Below are 19,776 nucleotides of genomic sequence, written 5' to 3'. Positions count from 1 at the left end.
GAGAATTATCGAGTCCGCTGACCCTGGTCCAGAAACCTGCCGCGCCGGGAATCGAACCCTGGTCCCGGGCCGTCCTCTGCTCTCGGGTCTGCCGCCTCTAACCAGTGAGCCACACTACTTCACTACTAAATACTGCCTTTCAACAGCTTCAGGAACACTCACCAGGTGAAACTGTGAAATCTTTTTTTTTAAAGTTTCACATCTGTGTTGGGAAGTAAGGATCAGGATACAGAGATCTTGAAAAATGTAGTGTGTTCCAATTAAAAACGGAACCTGGAAAAGCTCTCTCATTTCAGCAAAACAGTTTGAATATCAATGAGCCTGACAGATTATTACATTTCAATGGATCTAATGCAATATTTAATACAACTTTCCATATTTAAAGGCATATTCTTTTTAGAATCGGGAGACATTTCCTCACTCCTTAAGAAAGTATTGCTTTTAATATTTTAGATTAGTGGAGAATTCCCAAGCGCAGCCTTTAGAACGACTCTGTTATCCATGTGCTGATAACATGTACGAAGACTACAGAGTTTGGAAATGAGAGATCAAGGATATAAGAGAGTGTTTCAGCCTGAAATATAAGGTGAACCCCTCTTTGATTAGTTTTGGCATTAAAAAAGATGAAGTCACTAATAGAAACAAACTAAGCCTGTTTTTTCATTAAATAGGTACACCCAGAGCCCTGAATATGGAGGTCCATCCTTGGAATGCTTAAAGCACATATAAAATTACTTCTTTGCAGATCGGAAATCTACCTCTCTGAGGTTTAGGTTTGTGTGAAATTGCCTAATTGCAAAATGAAGCGAAATAACACTTCAAGCACAAAACGTGTTCTGGCAGTATCTCGCTTGAGTTTATTCATTTCAATTAAAATAAATTCAATTTGTTTATTCGGATTCAAAATCCATAAAACATGCATGAATAACAATTTATAAAAATGCAATATACTTGTAATGGCAACATTGAGCTTCGCAGAAGTTCTACAAACAAAGATTCAGTTCACAGAAATTCAACAGTTTTGCCTGAGATAGATCAGATAAAAATCAATGTGCTATACATATATTGTGCATGGGAGCCAATATGTAAGCACTTCCAGCAAAGGGGTGCTTGTATGAGTGAGCAAAGGAGATGATTCTCATAAGAATGATTTTAGAGTCATAAACATTGCATATGAATATTACACATCAAAGATTTTAAAATACTATTAATATGATCTAATGTAAAAGAAACTAAAAATCAAATAGATTTCGACGATCATTATAAAAAATGGTCAACTTCAAAAACTTAACATTACTTGCGTGCAACACACATGACAGTCAATTCATTCGTGTCAGTTCTAAGAATGCTTAGTTCAATTTCATATTGTCTGATCCACGTCTTGCATGGGACCGAGTAAGCATTCCAGAAAAAAACGAGATGGTGCAAGATTTTAATCTCGGAACTGCATATCGGGCATAAAGTGCTAGTGCAGTATTTCTCTCCCCACCAAATGCAAAAGCTGTTGATAGGCAGAATCCCATATATAAATTTGGTATACAGCTGCTTTGCTAGGGGGCAAAGGATTTCATCTAGGAAAGGTTCATAAAAGGTAATTTTGAGATCTAAAAATCTGTCAGTCACATCAATGTAATTCCGCTTCCTAAAGTAAAACCTTTAATTTCTCTTTAATATCTGATATTGACACTAGGCTGGCGTCATCAGGAGATTCTTAAAGAGCAGGGAGATCTAATCAATATATCTTAATTGTAATATTAAATAGTCAGGGTATTTTCAAATAGCCATTCAAGCGAAATATTTCCATTAATGGTGACCTTTATGAAGCTAACTCATCAGTGGACAACAATTTATGCCAGAGCAGTGGAGGTCTTGATTTAATTCTAGAGGATATTGGAAACACGTCTACATCTAATAAGTGAGGAAGGCGTAAGACACTATGTGGAAGATTCAATAAGGATGTACCATGTTACAACGCATACCATTACAACTACCTACCGTTACAACGCGACCATTACAACGCATACCATTACAACGCATAGCGCTTTGGGGTGCTGGATAGTGGTAAGTATAATTTACTATTCTAACTCCAGTCCCCGTGGACCCTAGGGAAGGTGTTGGATAGTAAATTATACTTATTCCCTATCCTAGAGCGCCCCCCAGCGCAATGCGTTGTAATGGTATGCGTTGTAAAAGTCGCATTGTAACAGTAGTGCGTTGTAACAAATGCGTTGTAACAGGTGTATACCTTCAGTGAGGGCCTAATAAACCTGTTTTCAACCACAACAATCCTGTTATCTTCTACATGCTCCCATAGCTCTGAGACGTATTGAGCCGCACCCAATGCTTTAACATTATATATTTCTACAGCTGGGAAAAGAATTCTAGTCTTGGAATTCTTGACTAGCTTCATGAAAACCCTGGATTCCTGTTGTAACTTTATTGCACACTTGCTAATTTGCAACAACTATTTGAGTTTATTGGTCAATCTAACCCCTAGTTAATCGAAACCCTGTACTTGCCCGAGCAGCTCGTTCTGCGCTTTAATACAGCTCTTCACAGCCTTATAAGGGTTGAAAGATATGAATTTGGTCTATCTCATGTTTAATTGCAGCCCGCTCTCAGAGCAAAAAATGTAAAAGAAATCCGCTAAGGCCAGCAACCCAACAGTAGTTTTAGAAATGAAGAGTGTGTCATCTGCAAACAATAACATCGGGATTTTGAGAGCACAAATTGTGGTGCTTCATTACCAGGGAAGTCCTGAAATTTCACTATGTTGTAAATATATAGCTTAAAAAGAACAGGTGGCAAAACGCAGCCCTGGTGAACTCCCTTCTCTATTCTAAATGAATTGGACAGCTCACCTGAGGTGAGCATAGCTGGTTTTGTGTAATACAAATGAAACCTATAGAATATTATCTGGAACCCTCACATCGCCTAAAACACACCAAAGCGTATGACGGGGAATGTAATCGATAGCTGATTTTAGTTTGACAAAGACCACATACAGGTGGCCCTTCTCCAATACCAACCACCATTTTCCAATATATTTCAAAGAAGTAGAAATGTTGCTCTACTATTCTAATCTTCTCATTAAAACCTGCTTGCAGATCTGTTAGAATGTTCTTCTCTCTAACCCAATATGTCACTTTTGCCCGAAGAAGAGCTTCTGCAACCCATCAATCAGACTAATAGGCCTTTAGTTACGGGTATCTTCTCAGCTGCCCTTCTTATAAATAGGGATAATCTCAGCATGTTGCCAGAAGTTTGGCAGAGGCCCACCCTCCAAGATAGAGTTTGAAAGTAGATTAAGATATGTGCCACATATGGGTGGTTCTGCAGCAAACAAATCACCTAGGATGCAATAGGGTTCAGGGGTCTTCCGGGGACTATGGGCGATATCGTATGTAGAGATTCTGAGTGATATTACAGGGGGAAAGTGTTTTCCATTTCATTTGGTTGGTCTTGATTTGGTGCATAATCTGAGATCTTTATAGTTTCAGAGTATAGACTCTCGAAGATGTAACATGTCAGCTTCCATGAGCAATTATGCTCCAAAATGTCTAATTACCCCCTAATTGGACAGCAATCATCAAATCACTCCATACACATCTTTCCAATCTGAATTTGCTTTGGCCTGCCCTTCCTTGTAATTTCTCCGAACCAATAAAATGTGCTCACAAATATTAGCTTTGAGAGGTTTAATTAAAGCAGCCATAGCAAGTCTACACTGCCTATTGTACCATGGATGTTGTGTTCTCTTTTTAGATGAACGTTTACATTCTCTGTTTAATAATTAGAGTAAATGATTAGGATATTTGAAAAAGGTCTACGCCTTCGTCAGAGGGACCAAAGCTGCACATACTCTTGAGGGTTTCAGCCACTTTATTATACATTTAAACCATTAGGGTAGGTTGGCCAAACACCTTTGACCACTTTAGGGCCTTCTTGTTGTTTGAAAGATTGAGTACCCCCCCAGAGGCCTGGAATAATAGATGTTGCAATTTGGTAACATATGCCCTTTCATTGTTCGTTTTAGTGCATTGTGTTCACTATCTCTTTGAGCTAGGATTTGAAAATCCACCATTGTATTGTATTGTATTGTAATTGCAGTTATATAGCGCTTACTACCCCTGACGAGGCGTCAAAGCGCTTTTTCGGCGGGTAGCAAGCTACTCCGGGACCCATAGAGGATTAGTATTGAATTAGTATAGTGAAACATGCAAGTACATTTTAAGTGGTGGATAGGTTAGTCAGTTATTTGGATTTGGAATGATAGCAGAAGGATAGAGGACAAAGGCTTGTATTTATGTATCACTTGTTGACGCATGCTATTAAGGAACCTATAAAGGATTAGTGGTAAATTAATATTGTGAAATATGAGGTAATTTCAGTGGTGGATATTAGTCTGTTACTTGGAGTGAGAAGGATAGCGGAGGGATAAAAGGGGAAGAAAGATTTGCATTCATATAACACTTGTTACCCCTGATGGGTGTTGAAGCGCTTTTCTGGTGAGTAGCACGCCACTCCGGAACCCATAAAGGATTACTGTTGAAAATTAGTATAGTAAAAAATATGAAGTAATTTGAGTAGTGGATATGTTATTCAGTTATTTGGGTAGTATATTAGTATAGTGTATTATGGAATTTGAGAAGTGAACATGTTAGTCTGTTAATTTCGATTGAGAAGGATAGTGAAGGGATAAAAGAGTGAAAGATTTTTTTTGTAATTTTTTTTGTTTTGGGTCTTAGCAATAGGAGGAGGCTTTTGGATGAGCAATAAGGAGTTTTGGAGAGGAGGACTCAGAGGAAAATGTTCAGAAAGGTTTATTTAGGGGTTTCGGTACAGTAAAAGAGGTGTCAGATGATGCAAGGAGGGGTAGAGTAGGAGATAAAAGGTGGTCTGTTAGGAATATTTACAGCAGGGAGAGTGTGTCTGAATGGGATGTAGTTATGTATGGTGTTGTTTGGTGTTGTGTGAGTGATGAGTGTATTGGTTAGTGGTATAGGATAGAGTTGTGTACTGTTTGTGGGTGATGGTGGATATGTGTGGTAGTTGGGATAGTAGGGTGTGTAGATGTGGTTTGGTTGGGTTGGTGGTGCAAGCTGGTACATTAATCTGTGTATAGTGTTGTGCATGGTGTACATTTGGTGTGAGTGTATTACTCAGTTTGTGGATGTGGATGGTGTGGGCTGGGTATTGCTAAATGAGAAAAAGGGCAGCATTTCTGGCCCTGGTCCTGGTCAGTCTCGAACAGGCTCAAACAGGCAACTACCCTTGTCCTCTCCGCCCTTAACAGGCTCAAACAGGCATGTACCCTTGTCCTCTCCGCCCTTAACAGGTTCAAACAGGCAACTACCCTTGTCATCTCCGTCCTTAGCCTCGACGCCCGGCTGAGACGCCCTAACCCTGGCCTTTTATAGCCCTAGTAATCAGGTGACCCTTTCAGCCATTGGGAACCCTAGCCGTAACGTTATCCAATCACAACACTAGCCCTAAACTCTAGAACCAATAGGAGACCAGGACCTTACAGCCAATCTTAGCTCTAGTCCAAGCACCCAATCAGTTAAAAAACCCTGATCTCTACGTCCAATAAAAGCCTTAGCCCTGCCAGTAGTCCCAACCCAAGTTCAAGCAGCCAATGGAACAGGTAGCCCTAGTCCCTACTTCCAATAGAAAGCCTAACCCTACTCTTAGTCCCACAACTAGTCCAACAACCAATCACACCAGAAGCCCTAAATAGCTACTTCCAATTAAAGGTCTAACCCTAGCCATAGTCCCACCCTACTCCCAACAACCAATAACAAAGGAAGCCCTAGTCCCTACTTCCAAAAGAAATCCTAACCCTAGCCCTAGTCCCAACCTTACAATGATTGAATCACAGACCCAGAAACCAATAAGAACCCTCAAATACCCAACCAATGAGGACATTAACCCTAACCCAATAGAAACACCAGATACAACCACCAATCAGTGTACACAAGTGCCAACCACTAGCAGACCATATAAGGTCCCAGTGACCACAGACAACGTTTGCTGGCCAGGGAGTTGGAAACTGCTTCTCCTGTTCAGAATCTCCTAGGAGACAGATAGGCTCAATCCACACTTTGGACTTCTGCAGGTAAAGGCTTCACTAACTCGAAATCTAACAGTACTGTTTGAATAAAACTTTACTCTCCCTGCTGGCCAAAAAAACGAAGTTCACAGGCCCCAGTAAATACAGTTTGAACAGCTCACAGAAGCACCCTCTGATGTAGAATATCCCTGTTTCTGGGGGGGGGGGGCAGGGGGCTGGCCTCACTGGCTTGTGAACACAAAATGATGGCTGGGGGTGCACTGTTTTAACACAGGGGTCTTAGCACAGAGCAAAAGAGAAATGTGGTGGGGGGGGAACAGATTTGTCACCAAGGAATGAGAGGGACAAACTACAGAGGGTGGATTGCAAATCCCACAAATTCAACGCTTAAAATGCAAGCTGGAGCTGCTTCTCCTGTTCAGAATCTCCTAGGAGACAGACAGGCTCAATTCACACTTTAGACTTCTGCAGGTAAAGGCTTCACTAACTCGAAATCTAACAATACTGTTTGAATAAAACTTGACTCCCCTGCTGGCCAAAAAACGAAGTGCACAGGCCCCAGTAAATACAGTTTAAACAGCTCACAGAAGCACCCTCTGATGTAGAATATCCCTGTTACTAGGGAGGAGGCAGGGGGGCTGGCCTCACTGGCTTGTGAGCACAAAATGGTGAAATTATGTGAAATTATATAATTCTAAATGTTACAAATGTTGTATAATGCAAACTTTAGGAATGTTACCAGTTTCATTTAAGTTATGTTTCTACTATTGGGTATTAGCTGATATGTGGTAGACAAAAAAACATTCTGCTGCTTCTGCTACTGCTACCAATGCGGAAAAACTGGAAACATGTTGCTTTGCTCTTTAGAAATATCTTCTTTGTGGAGAAGCGTGGCTCAGTGGTTAGATGCGGCAGACCCGGAAGCTGAGATCAGCCGTGGACCAGGGTTCGATTCAGCGGGTCTCGGGCTCAAAATTCCACGGAGTTGACAATTCTCGCTCCGGTGCCTACTTGACTCACGGGGTCACACTCTGCAACTCTGGGCAATAGCTTGCTTAATCTCCACTACGGCCCCTTGCGGCGGGATGCCTGGCTTTCACCTTGTGGATACCCGGCCAAGATAACTCACAGGGGAATACCAGGACGGGTTCCCTAAGCAAGCGCCTTTAGACCCCTGGGTTAAAGTGCGCTATATAAATCGAAACACATTTACATTCTTTAAAAGAATGATGAACCCTGACCCACAAAAGGTGGCACCATGAGATCCTGTTCCTCATTAAGGTCAAATATGCTAAATTATCTCACTGTAAGTTCTTGTTTGTTTTATTAGACTAGTTAAGTAAGATGATTTTTGAAGGATGCTATTTACTAACAATAGCATTTTTTCTTGGGAAGGGGAAATACTGTGCAAAGGTGGAATGATAACTTTACCATGAGGACTTCCTAGCAGAAAATTACAAATCTCAATATAATTCTGATATAGATGTATTTGTTTCTTCCTGTGTTTTTATTTCAGTTTTTATATAGAGCGAACTCAACTCGAATGAATTGGAGAGCTTTGCACAGCACCAGTTACGTCACAAAAGCACACATTGATTTTTTGTAGGCACGGGGAAATTAAGCGATTTGCCCAAAACCACAGGATGTTGATCTGAGGTCAAGACTGGAACCCGGTTACCCAGTTTCAAAGTTGCCAGCTCTGGTTGTTACACCACATAAGGTTAATGGGCATTCTTCTGGACTGCTGCCCCTGAAAATATTGTCTCTACACTATCGTCTCCAAAAGTGTCATGTGTTGAGTGGGAATTGTGGGTTTGGTGAAAAAAGAATAAAGACACCTGTTACCCTTAAAGGTTTAAGGTTGATGGCATTGTACCTGACCCAGGAAAACTTAAAAGCACAGAATTGTGTCATTTTCAGAAAGGGACTATATTTATTTTTGAAAATATTTCACTCAAAATCATATACTTTACTAGCTTTGTCATAAAGTACACCCAAATTAAAAACAAGTACAAATCAGGCAAAACAAAGGGTTGGACTAGTGCCCCGCAATCACTGAGGACCATTGTTTTAAGTGCAACTTAACATACCCTTTTCACTCATAAGGTAAAACGCACATGCCTGCAGTGTTTAGTGTGGAAAGCATATATAAATGACTATACATGAGAGCCAGTGAATGTGCGAGTGGCTGTATGGATCATTGTGTACTTGTATCAGTGATTGTATAAGAGAGTAAGTATGTGTTAGTATATGTTTCAATAAGTAAGGTGTTGTGTGTATAACTGTATAGTTTAGGAAATGAAAGTGTGATTGATTCTTTGCATGACTGACTAGGTGTGTGAGTAACTCCATGGATGAGTGGCAGTGTGTGAGTGTCTGTATAGGTGTATGAGTGCATATGATAGTGTTGTATTGATGAGTGACTGTATGTATGAGTGATTCTATGGGTGAATGAGTGAATGTGTGTGTAGACCTAGGAATCAGTGAGTGCGTATGTAGTAACTGGTATTGGTGTGTCAATGGTTTCAAGAATGGTAGTCTGTATTTAACACTGGGTGTATCAAAGGTTATATTAGAGTGTGAGGAGGTGCATCATATTATCACATGAATGATATCATCAGTGATGTGATCATTGATTTCAAATGAGATGTCATCAGTGATGTCATCATTGATGTCATTTGAGATGTCATCAGTGATGTCATCAGTGAGGTCACTGACCATGTCATGAATGATGTAATATGTGACATCATCAGCAGTGAATTGCGGGTGCGCGAAATATAGTTAGTACAACTAACTATATAGGAGCAATTTCAATGGTTTTTTAAATGCTAAGTCCTAACTATATAAGGCCTGAAACCTATGGTTTTTTAAGTGAATTTGCAAGGTTTTTAAAATGCTAATTCCTAACTATATAAGGCCTGAAACCTATGGTTTTTTAAGTGAATTTGCAAGGTTTTTTAAATGCTAATTCCTAACTATATAAGGCCTGAAACCTATGGTTTTTTAAGTGAATTTGCAAGGTTTTTTAAATGCTAATTCCTAACTATATAAGGCTTGAAACCTATGGTTTTTTCAGTGAATTTGCAAGGTTTTTTAAATGCTAATTCCTAACTATATCAGGCGTGAAACCTATATTTTTTTTCAATAAATTTCAAAGGTTTTGTAAATGCTAATTCTATTAGCGGATAACATTTGTATATGTTATTATCCTTCTGGGACCACCTGAGCAGCCATCTTGTTTCTCAGGAGAAGTGAGGCACAAGAGAGCACAAAACAAGAGTGGAAAACACGAAAAGGGGGCAGGGTTGAGACCCCCTGACCCCCTAGCCCTTCTCAGGGGGTCCCAGAAGGACCACCAAGTGCAAAAAATTATTATTATTTTTTTAATTGTGGGGTACGCGCACGGTACGCGTACCGTACGTGTACCGTGTGCATAGCCCGTGATTTTTTTGAATTTTTTTATTTTTGCCCGTGGGGGTTCTTTTGGGACCCCCTGAGAAGGGCTAGAGGGTTGGAGGGTCTCTGCCCTGCCCCCTTTTTGTGTTTTCCACTCTTGTTTTGGGCTCTCTTGTGCCTCAGTTCTCCTGAAAAACAAGATGGTGACCAACACTTCCTGGTTTAGACAGTTTGGAATGTTGACAATCGACTGCCAGCCAATCAGAAACTCGCTCGCGCACATAAGGGTACCCACACGTATGCGTATGGTACGCGTACCGTACGCGTACGGTGCGCGTACGGTGAGCGCATATAGATATATAATTTGCTCAAATTCAATTTTCTCAACAACTACTGGAGGGATTTTCACCAAATATAGAAAAGGCTCTACTGCATACCTGTCCCTACCATTTTTACAAGTTTGGTGTAATTCCGTTAAGCCGTTCGGGCTGTAGCCGTGTCTAAAGGTCCCATAGAAAATGCCATTTGAAACATTTGAAATTCAGTTTTCCCAAGAACTACTGGAGGGATTTTCACCAAACATAGCAAAGGCAAGTCTGCATACCAGGCCCTACCAATTTGCCAAGTTTGGTGTAATTCCATTCAGCCATTCGGGCTGTAGCCGTGTCTAAAGGTCCCTATGGAAATTAACATGGGGAAAACACGTTTTGGGACCCCCTTTTGGTCCCTGCTTGACGAATCCCCCTGAAACTTTCAAGGAAGGAGCGGAGCGGAGCTGGCCAAAATTCTGGAAAATTACACACAGATTCCTCACTAGGCGCTAAAGTTATTCCCAATAGAATGTTGAGCGCATATAGATATATAATTTGCTCAAATTCAATGTTCTCACCAACTACTTGAGGGATTTTCACCAAATATAGAAAAGGCACTACTGCATACCTGTCCCTACCAGTTTGCCAAGTTTGGTGTAATTCCGTTTAGTTGTTCGGGCTGTTGCTGTGTCTAAAGGTCCCATAGAAAATGCCATTTGAAAAATTTCAAATTCAATTTTCTCAAGAACTACTGGAGGGATTTACACCAAACATACAAAAGGCACTGCTGCATACCAGTCCCTACGATTTTGCCAAATCTGGTGTAATTCCGTTCAGCCGTTTGAGCTGTTGCCTTGTCAGAATGTCCCTATGGAAATTAACATGAGGAAAACACGTTTAAGGAAAGTTACAGGCAGATCCCTCAATCTGCGCCAAAGTTATTCCCAATAGAATGTTTGGAATTTCCTATGGTAACTAGGTCCTAACTATATATACCTACTGGTGACCGCCAGTAGGTAATATATACATATGCATCAATTCCATAGTTCGACTTGCTCTGCCTCACTAGTAAGCACCGCTTGCCACAATCTGGACACGGACCCAGAGTAAGTGCTTCAAGAATCTTTTATTGTTCCCTTATGCCAAGACATGTTTCACAGCCGCTTGCTCACTTGATAATGGGTGTTGCTCAGAAAGTGCAATTTAAAGTGACAGTGCATATTTACCATATCGACCACGTGATTAGCTAATAATAGAGCTGAAAAACATACTCATCATTTCCATAATGATATATATATTCACTGAAAAAAAACATAGGTTTCAGGCACGTTATAGTTAGGAATTAGCATTTAAAAAACCTTAGCAATTCACTGAAAAAAACATAGGTTTTAGGAATGTTATAGTTAGCTGGACATTTCACCCATACAAAACCATTGAAATTCCTCTGTTATAGTTAGTTGTACTGTAACTCTCGTGCCCGCAATCCACTGGTGATGATGTCACATATTACATCATTCATGACATGGTTAGTGACATCACTGATCACATCTCAAATGACATCACTGATGACATGTACTACGTGCATTACATCCAACTCACACCCATGTTTAAAGAGCAATATGTGTTAGAGATTGTAATTATACACTTCCGACACCCAACAAAATTACAATACTCAGCGCCACTACCAATACACGGACCCCTCCTTACTACTACCTCAAAGGCATTTATTACAAAAAACAGTGGACCCTAGTAGTTTGGGGGATCAGGGTAAGAATAGACACAAACTGGAATAGTATTTATGTCCTTTGACCAGCCGGACAGGAATTTATTTGGCGATGCACACAATCAGAAAGTAATATCAATACACTTCTGCAGGAGAGACTGAGTAAACGATGGCAGGTTAGAAAGCTCTCCCACTTTGAATACGGCGAATCGGCAGGGAAGCTCCTGGCTTGGAAAATAAAAACCGACCAGGCTAGGAATCATATAAAAGAAGCAAGGCTAGTGGGGGAAGTCGATAGCAGGAAGACAAATCTCGAAATAGGGGAAGCCTTTAGCATCTTTTTTCAAGATATATACACAGATGCGACTAGTGTTAATATCGAGAAAAGAACGGAGTGGTTGGATAAGGTGAATCTTCCTAAGTTGTCGACACACAGAGGGAAAATCTAGAGAAAGAAATTACTGAGGCTGAGGTTGAAAAAGTCATTAAACATCTAAAATTAGGAAAGGCTGCAGGACCTGATGGTATCCCGGGTGAGCTATATCGAGTGCTTAACCCAAATCTCACCCTGATTCTAACAAACCTTTTTAACAATATCTTAATTAGAGGGGAAGTACCACCTAGCTCTTGGGGAGAGGCAAATATCACCTTAATCCTAAAATCAGGCAAAGATCCTGCGGACTGTGGATCATACCGTCCAATCTCGCTTCTCAACAATGATTATAAGATCTTCTCTTCAGTCTTGGCTGCACATTTGGGAAGCGAGATTGGCACAATTATCCATCAGGACCAAAAGGGGTTTATTAGAGGCCGACAACTGGCTGACTTAACCTACGATTTGATTGGCGCGATAGACATCGCGTCAACCTTTGCCTTGCCTCTCGCTATAATGACACTTGATGCTACAAAAGCATTTGATAGGGTCAACTGGTCCTACCTAACTGCTGTCATGGAGAAGTTTCAACTTGGTCCTAAATTCTGCAGAGCGGTAGGGTTAATATATAAAAACCCGAGAGCCAGCCTATTAATTAATGGCATGCGTACAAATCCATTTGAAATAAGCAGAGGGACAAGACAGGGGTGCCCTCTTTCGCCTCTTTTATTCAACATTTATGTTGAACCATTTGCCCAGACTATTAGGGAGGACACCAATATTTTGCCTTTTGTTTTTTCCGGATGGGAGAAGAAAGTCGGACTATATGCCGACGACATTCTCATATACACGAAAGACCCGGTTCAGGCATTCCCCATAGTAATTAAAAGAGCAGAGGAATTCGGAAAATTTTCTGGGTACGAAATTAATGCCGGAAAAACAGATATAATGGCTTGGAACATGGGGAAGCTTCAACTTCCGGTCAGGCCTTCAATCCGCTATCTGGGCATCAAAATTACAAATGATCTAAATTTTTTGACCCAGTCTAACCTGGACAGGATATCCCGTGAAGCTAAAGCTCTCATGAAGTCTTGGTCTTTTATCCCCCTCACCATCTACGGGAGAACCAGCCTGGTGAAAATGTCCATCCTCCCCAAATACACATTTATTTTTAATTGCATCCCATTAACATTCAATGCTAAGTCACTCTTCAAATGTCAACAAAATATCAATTCATTTATCTGGTGCTTTAAGTCAACTAGGCTGGCCTGGAAGAAGCTGAGAAGGAGGAGAGAAAAAAAAGGGCTTGCCTTGCCAGACCTTGAATACTATGCATGGGCGTTCCATCTGACTCATTCTAGAATGTTATTAAAGACCCCGCTAGACAATTCAAATGGCCGTATGTTCAAGGCAATGATCCTGGGCTCCATTCTCCCATTGGACGGATTTCTATTTAAGTTTGGACATCAGAGATTTTTCAAGAAAGTCAGGCTAAAGATTCTATATAGCTCTCTTAAAGAATGGACTCAAATCAAATCTAAGCTAGGGATAGCATACTTCTCCAGCTACGCACCGATCTGGGACCTTTCAGGACTCTCCATTCAATACATTGATACTGTCAAAACCGCTTTGCGGGAAGCAGGAATAACACATTGGGGAGATGTAGTTGTAGAAGGGTCCTTATTGAATTGGGAACTATTTTCAGACAAGGTAACCTCACCTTTATCTTGGTATATATATCTACAATTGTCCAGCTGGATGCGAATTCAAAGAAAGGCAAAGGCTAAATTTGGTGGAGTTAGTATATTGGAAAAGAATCTAGTTGAGAAACCTTATGGAGGGAAAGAAGTAGCTTTCTATTACTGGAACATTATTGAAGAGGTAGAGGGTGAATTTCATCTTCCGGTAAAACTTTGGGGTGGAGAGGGAGAACCCCAGGCAGAAGAGAAATGGGTAGAATCTTTTAGTCTTCTCTATAAAATCATTAAACCTGCCTGGTTGAGGCGCAATCAATTATTTACACTGCACCGAGCGCACTATTCCCCCAAAAAGCTCTCCAAGTTTCAACCAGGGAAGTGCTGTAGTAAATGCTCCCTCCCAGCTGCCTCAGACCTACATATGTTTTGGGAGTGTCCGAATATTAAGACATTCTGGCAAGAGGTTGAAGCATCACTAGAATCAATTCTTCGAATCCCTATTTCTATCTCATGGTCCTTAGTCATCTTTGGGATAAATAACAACATCAAGGGACTCGAAAGAGATTTTCTATATTACGCTATCCTAATTGCAAGAAGAGAACTATGCAAAAATTGGGTTAATGTCAACTCACCGACCCATACAGAGTGGTTGTCTTCACTTTATGAAGTATCGAAGGTAGACCTGGCCAGAGCCTGTAGTGCTCGATCTCTGAGATTTTGGAACTTTTTGGTTGACTGGAGACGGGATAACTAAAGAGCCCGGGGTTTTTTGGGGGGGGGGGGTTTCTCTTTTTCCCCGGGTCCGATGATTAAGCCTAAGTCTCCATGTCCAATGGGAGCCACCCCACGCCACAACGTTATTGGACTATCGGCCGACATCGGGCTTGAATGGAGATGGTTCGTGCGGGGCTCTTCCTCACTAAGACATTAGGCCCACTTCGTGGGAGGTACTGAAGCCAATCTCTGGCTTCGTGATGGCACAGAAACGAATGTCTTCCTGTAGCTAGAGTTTTATTCCCTGTAACAACAAAGTGGCCTATGAGGACAAAAAAAAAAAGAAAAAAAAAAAAGACATCACTGATCACATCTCAAATGACATCACTGATGACATGTACTACGTGCATTACATCCAACTCACACCCATGTTTAAGGAGCAATATGTGTTAGAGATTGTAATTATACACTTCCGACACCCAACAAAATTACAATACTCAGCGCCACTACCAATACACGGACCCCTCCTTACTACTACCTCAAAGGCATTTATTACAAAAAACAGTGGACCCTAGTAGTTTGGGGGATTAGGGTAAGAATAGACACAAACTGGAATAGTATTTATGTCCTTTGACCAGCCGGACAGGAATTTATTTGGCGATGCACACAATCAGAAAGTAATATCAAGGGGGCACAGCCCGTGACCTACAGTGAACAAGACAAAACAACAAGTATAGGCAAGAGCGAGCAGATCAGTCTGTATACTTCACGATGTCCCACAAGATCTTAAAGGAGGAATACCAGATATTCTCGAGGTCGTGACCAATAAAAGAAGAGCTCTACAATGTCTCCGGTTGTATGAATTCACCGTCGGCCTCTTCTAATAGTAAGTTATACCAGACTGAAATCTCCTTACTTACAGGAGGTTTGTCCAGCATCAGGGCCACTAAGCTGCTATCTCCTCCCAGGTGGTATCTACCCCTGACAGAACTCTGTGAGTGGGCCCAACTCGCAATCTGTAGATATTTAAATCTAGAGAGACCCGGCCCTACTCTAGCTAATAAAGAGTCCCAAGGGAGCAGAGAGCCTTCTATGAAAAGGTCTCCCCAGACCTCCAGACCAGCCTCTCTCGACGGTATTGCCAGGCAATCAATAAGCCATCCTGGACATCCCGGGGAATCCCACAGTGGCGACCTGCCTGCAAAATAACCCACTTTTATAGCACCTCTTAGTTTAACCCACGTTTTTGTCAATCCCAACAAAATCTTCAGCTTCACTTTTTTTAAAAACTTAGGATCCCCAAATTTAAACAGAAAACCCTGCTGGCCTACTCCCTCTCCTCTAAGTAATGCGGCAAACATGCTACCTATTCCCAGGTTCGTAGGCATCTTAAGCAGCTTCCTGGCGTGGGAGAATTGAAAAGCCCACGAATATAGTTGTAAGTCGGGAGCTGCAAGACCCCCCTTTTCCCTCCGGCGCCTGATTTGTTTCCATGCTATCCGAGGGATGCGATCATTCCAAATGAAAGAACTAATGTCGCTTGAAGTTTTGCTATAGTAGAAGGCTCAAAATACAACGGGACAGTATTAAACAAAAAGGACATTTTGGGTAAGATAGACATTTTAACAAGATTAACTCTACCCAGAATAGAAAGGGGGAGTGAAGACCAAGACCTCATAAGTCTTCTGCAATCTCTCGCCACCATAGAAAAGTTCAACATTGTGATTTTATCTATGTCTTTGACAATGGTGAGACTAAGATAGCGCATAGAATGACTCAACTGGGCCCCCGCCACTGGCTCACGATCATTCCACAGCATCATCTCCATTTTAGACGCATTGATTTGGTATCCAGATATCTCACCGTAGTCTTGAGCTAGAGCAATTACCGAGGGGAGAGCAGTGCGCAGATCTGAAGAAAAGATGAGAATGTCATCCACGTACAGGGCTACTTTCCTCTCCCATCCCCTATAGATAAAAGAATTGATGTTACTGTCGTCCCTCAGCCGTTTGGTGAAGGGTTCGATGTATAAATCAAATAGGAGAGGGGAGAGGGGGCAGCCCTGCCGGGTACCCGAGTGATGTTAAATGAGTCTGACAATTCACCATTAACCAATGAAGAGGCTATGGGATTCTGATAGAGTAGACTCACGGCTCTACAAAAACCCTCCCCGATGTTGAATTTGCCCAAGACCCCCAACAGGAATGTCCAATTCACCCTGTCGAAGGCCTCGGTAGCGTCCAACGTGATAATAGCAAGCAGAAGAGAATCCACAGTCGCCAAATCGATAGCCCCCACCAGATCATAAGTTAGTTCAAAGAGTTAGTGACCCCTCACAAAGCCCCGCTGGTCCTAATGCAAGATACAAGGTGCCACTACCCCCAATCTACTGGCAAGAACAGACATAAAAAGCTTGTAGTCCGCATTTAAGATGGAGATCGGTCTGTATGAACCGCAACTCGCGGCTGATTTACCTGGCTTCAAGATCAAAGTGATAGAAGCATCATTCCACGAATTAGGGGGAGGCAACCCTGCCTGGAAGATCTGGTTAAACAACAGGGTTAAAAAGGGGACTATTGTTGGCAACAGGGCCAGATAGACCTCAGAAGGGAGGCTATCGGGACCCGCATGCTCATGTTCGCGAAAACCCAGATTCCTGCAGATAGGTTTAATCCACCTATTACAGGACAGGCCATATGCTGGCCAAAAGAAAAATTACATGGCTTACATTTTCTAATGTGTGTTCACATGCCGGACATTCTGTACTTTTATTTACATCCCATTTGTTGGTCGATGACCTTAGTGGTAAGCTACCCATTCTTAATTGTAAATACAGCTTCCTAGCTTGGGCTGGGTAGATCATATCTAGGAATTCCTCCTTCTTATATTCTGTTTTTATCTCGAGGAATTCACTAGTCATTCTCCCTACTGCCGTACTAGCATGCAGGGCCAACAAATTATTAGACCTAAACCTTTTTACTAGGTCAGTTCTAGAATAGGCCAGAGAAGCTGACTCAGGAGTTTCCCATAACACAGGGACATCAAGCCGTACACACAGGTCCTTGAAATGCGCTAACCAAGTAATTTTCCTTGACCTCAATGCCACCCATACCTCCTGGAATTCTGCACGATACGGTGCAAGCTCTAGGATAGACCAGAATCTTCTCCAATAAGTTAAAGGCCTCAGGGCAACCTCCTCTTCCACGGGGAATAAACCCAGATCAAATCTTAATGGGACCAATGGGGTACTGACGGGTAGGGCAAAGAGCTCCTTCATGAATGTGTGTTCGACCTTTGCTAAACTTTTTGGCCCACAGTGTCCCCATAATTCTGCCTCGTATAGTGCGGCTGCTCTAGCTTGTACCCTGTAAATTTCTATAACAGGGGCGGTCGGCTTGAATGGAGATGGTATGTACTTTTTGGATATCCCACCCACAGTCTGCGTTAGTTTCAGCGAGGATTTCGTTATTTGTGCATCCCACCCCAGATGTTCCTCGAGAGTAATTCCTAAATAATCAAACGTCTTGACTCTCTCTAGAGGTGTGCCGTTCAGAGCAGGGTTAGGTCTTGTTTGCCTTGGGGGATTGAAAATCATGAATTTAGTTTTGGCCAGATTGATTTCTAATCCACTTAAGGCACAAAAATCTGCAAATCCATCAAGGATGCGTTGGATGCCAGTGGCTGTTTGAGACAACAGTAGAAGGTCGTCCGCAAACATTAGTGCGGGCACTCTTCCTGTGGCTAGTCTTGGGGCATCCGTCTCTTTTATGGCTAGAAGGTGTTTAACAAGCCCATTTATATACAGACAAAAGAGAGTAGGGGCCAGCACACACCCCTGGCATACCCCCTTTGCACTGAAAAACATCCAGATACTTCTCCCGCTTTTCCACATCTAACCTGGGTGTAATTTCCTGTGTGGAGCCTGATCAGTACTCCCAGGAGGTAATGCGGCATACCAAGGCCACGGAGAACTCGCCACAGCTTGTTCCTGGGCACCAGATCAAACGCGGCCCGAAGGTCCACAAAAATGAGGTAGAGGCTGCCACCCTCCACACTCACTGTTTTCCAGAAAAGGACCTGTAAGCGGAAAATCTGGTCAATGGTTGAAATATCAGATCTGAAGCCCGCTTGCAAATTACTTAGGATCTGATTATCCCCTTCCCATAGCTGGATCCTATCCAAGAGTATCCTCCCAAATACCTTCTGTGGAATATCTATCAGGCTGATGGCCCTGTAGTTTGAGGGTTGCAGGGGACAGCCTATTTTAAAAATGGGAACTATCTCAGCCCCCCTCCATGTCTCAGGTGGGTCTGTGCCCATTAGTACTGTATTGAACAAGACACAAAGGTAAGGGGCCCATATTTTGGGTTCCGACCGAAACAAGTCCCCGGGGATTTTATCAAGCCCCGGAGCTTTGTTGGGTAGTAACTGATTTATGGCAATCTCTACTTCCAGAGTCGATATCTCCGGAGCCCCCCCCAGTCGATGCTCGTGGAGGAGGCTCAGGGACTCCTAATCGAAGTCACCATTGCTTGGCTCAGTGTAGAGACCACCAAAGTGTTCTTCCCTTAATGTTGGGGCTATATTTGGGCTTATAGCGTTCCTCTCAACCCTGCCCTCATTACTTGCAATTGCCCAGAAGGATTTGAGGTCTCTGTGTTGTAATGCTTCCCTCAAATCTTCCCACTGTTCCATCTCCCAGGAATTTCTTTCCCTTTCTATGACCTGCTTATACAGCACCCTTAGGGACTTAATACGTAATTTGTCTTTTTCTTTGATGGCTTTGACCAGCTCTCCTTTCAACTTGCGGCATTCAGCAGTATACCAAGGATGACTCTTGGCCACATATTCCCTAAAAGTCTGGAGTGGGAAAAAAACATCCAACATTATTGAGGCTGTTTATGAATTTCAATGGGTCTACTATCTATCCCAGCTACCGCCCCCTTATACCTCACCTCTGCCATATCACTAAGGAAGGGCAACACTTGGAGATAGATTTGGGACTGCCGTTCAGAGGAGTCCATAATAGAGGGCTATTTCACTCTCCTCCTGTTGTTGTGCAGGATAAGAGGCTGTGGAGGGGAATTCAACTCTGGTATATTGTTTCTTAATCCCCAGCTCCCTGGCTTAAGGGACATTACCAGGGCATTAGGATCGCTTTCCAACGGATGATGGATCTTGAAGTCCTGGACCTTGTCCCACGATCTAAATTATAAATCAATCAATGATCGAAGATTGACCGACTCTATTGAACGTCACATTACCAGGCCTATCTGATTTTAATCGGCCATTACAAGGTCTTACTGATAGGGACAATGTAAGGGACATAATTTGGAGTACCAACGGTGTCCACCCTTTTACTAAAGGAATTGATGGTTCTGGTATATTCCAATATTGGTTTTCTTCGTCAGGGTCCTCCATGCTTAAATTGCTAAGTGGTTCAAACTGACAATTGAAATCTCCCCAATAATTATACCAACCTCGGGGTC

This window comes from Lissotriton vulgaris, chromosome 10 (genome assembly GCF_964263255.1).
Source record: "Lissotriton vulgaris chromosome 10, aLisVul1.2, whole genome shotgun sequence".
NCBI classification, from domain to species: Eukaryota; Metazoa; Chordata; class Amphibia; order Caudata; family Salamandridae; genus Lissotriton; species Lissotriton vulgaris.
The sequence above is the reverse complement of the archived record's forward strand: the minus strand, read 5'-3'. Positions refer to the sequence as shown.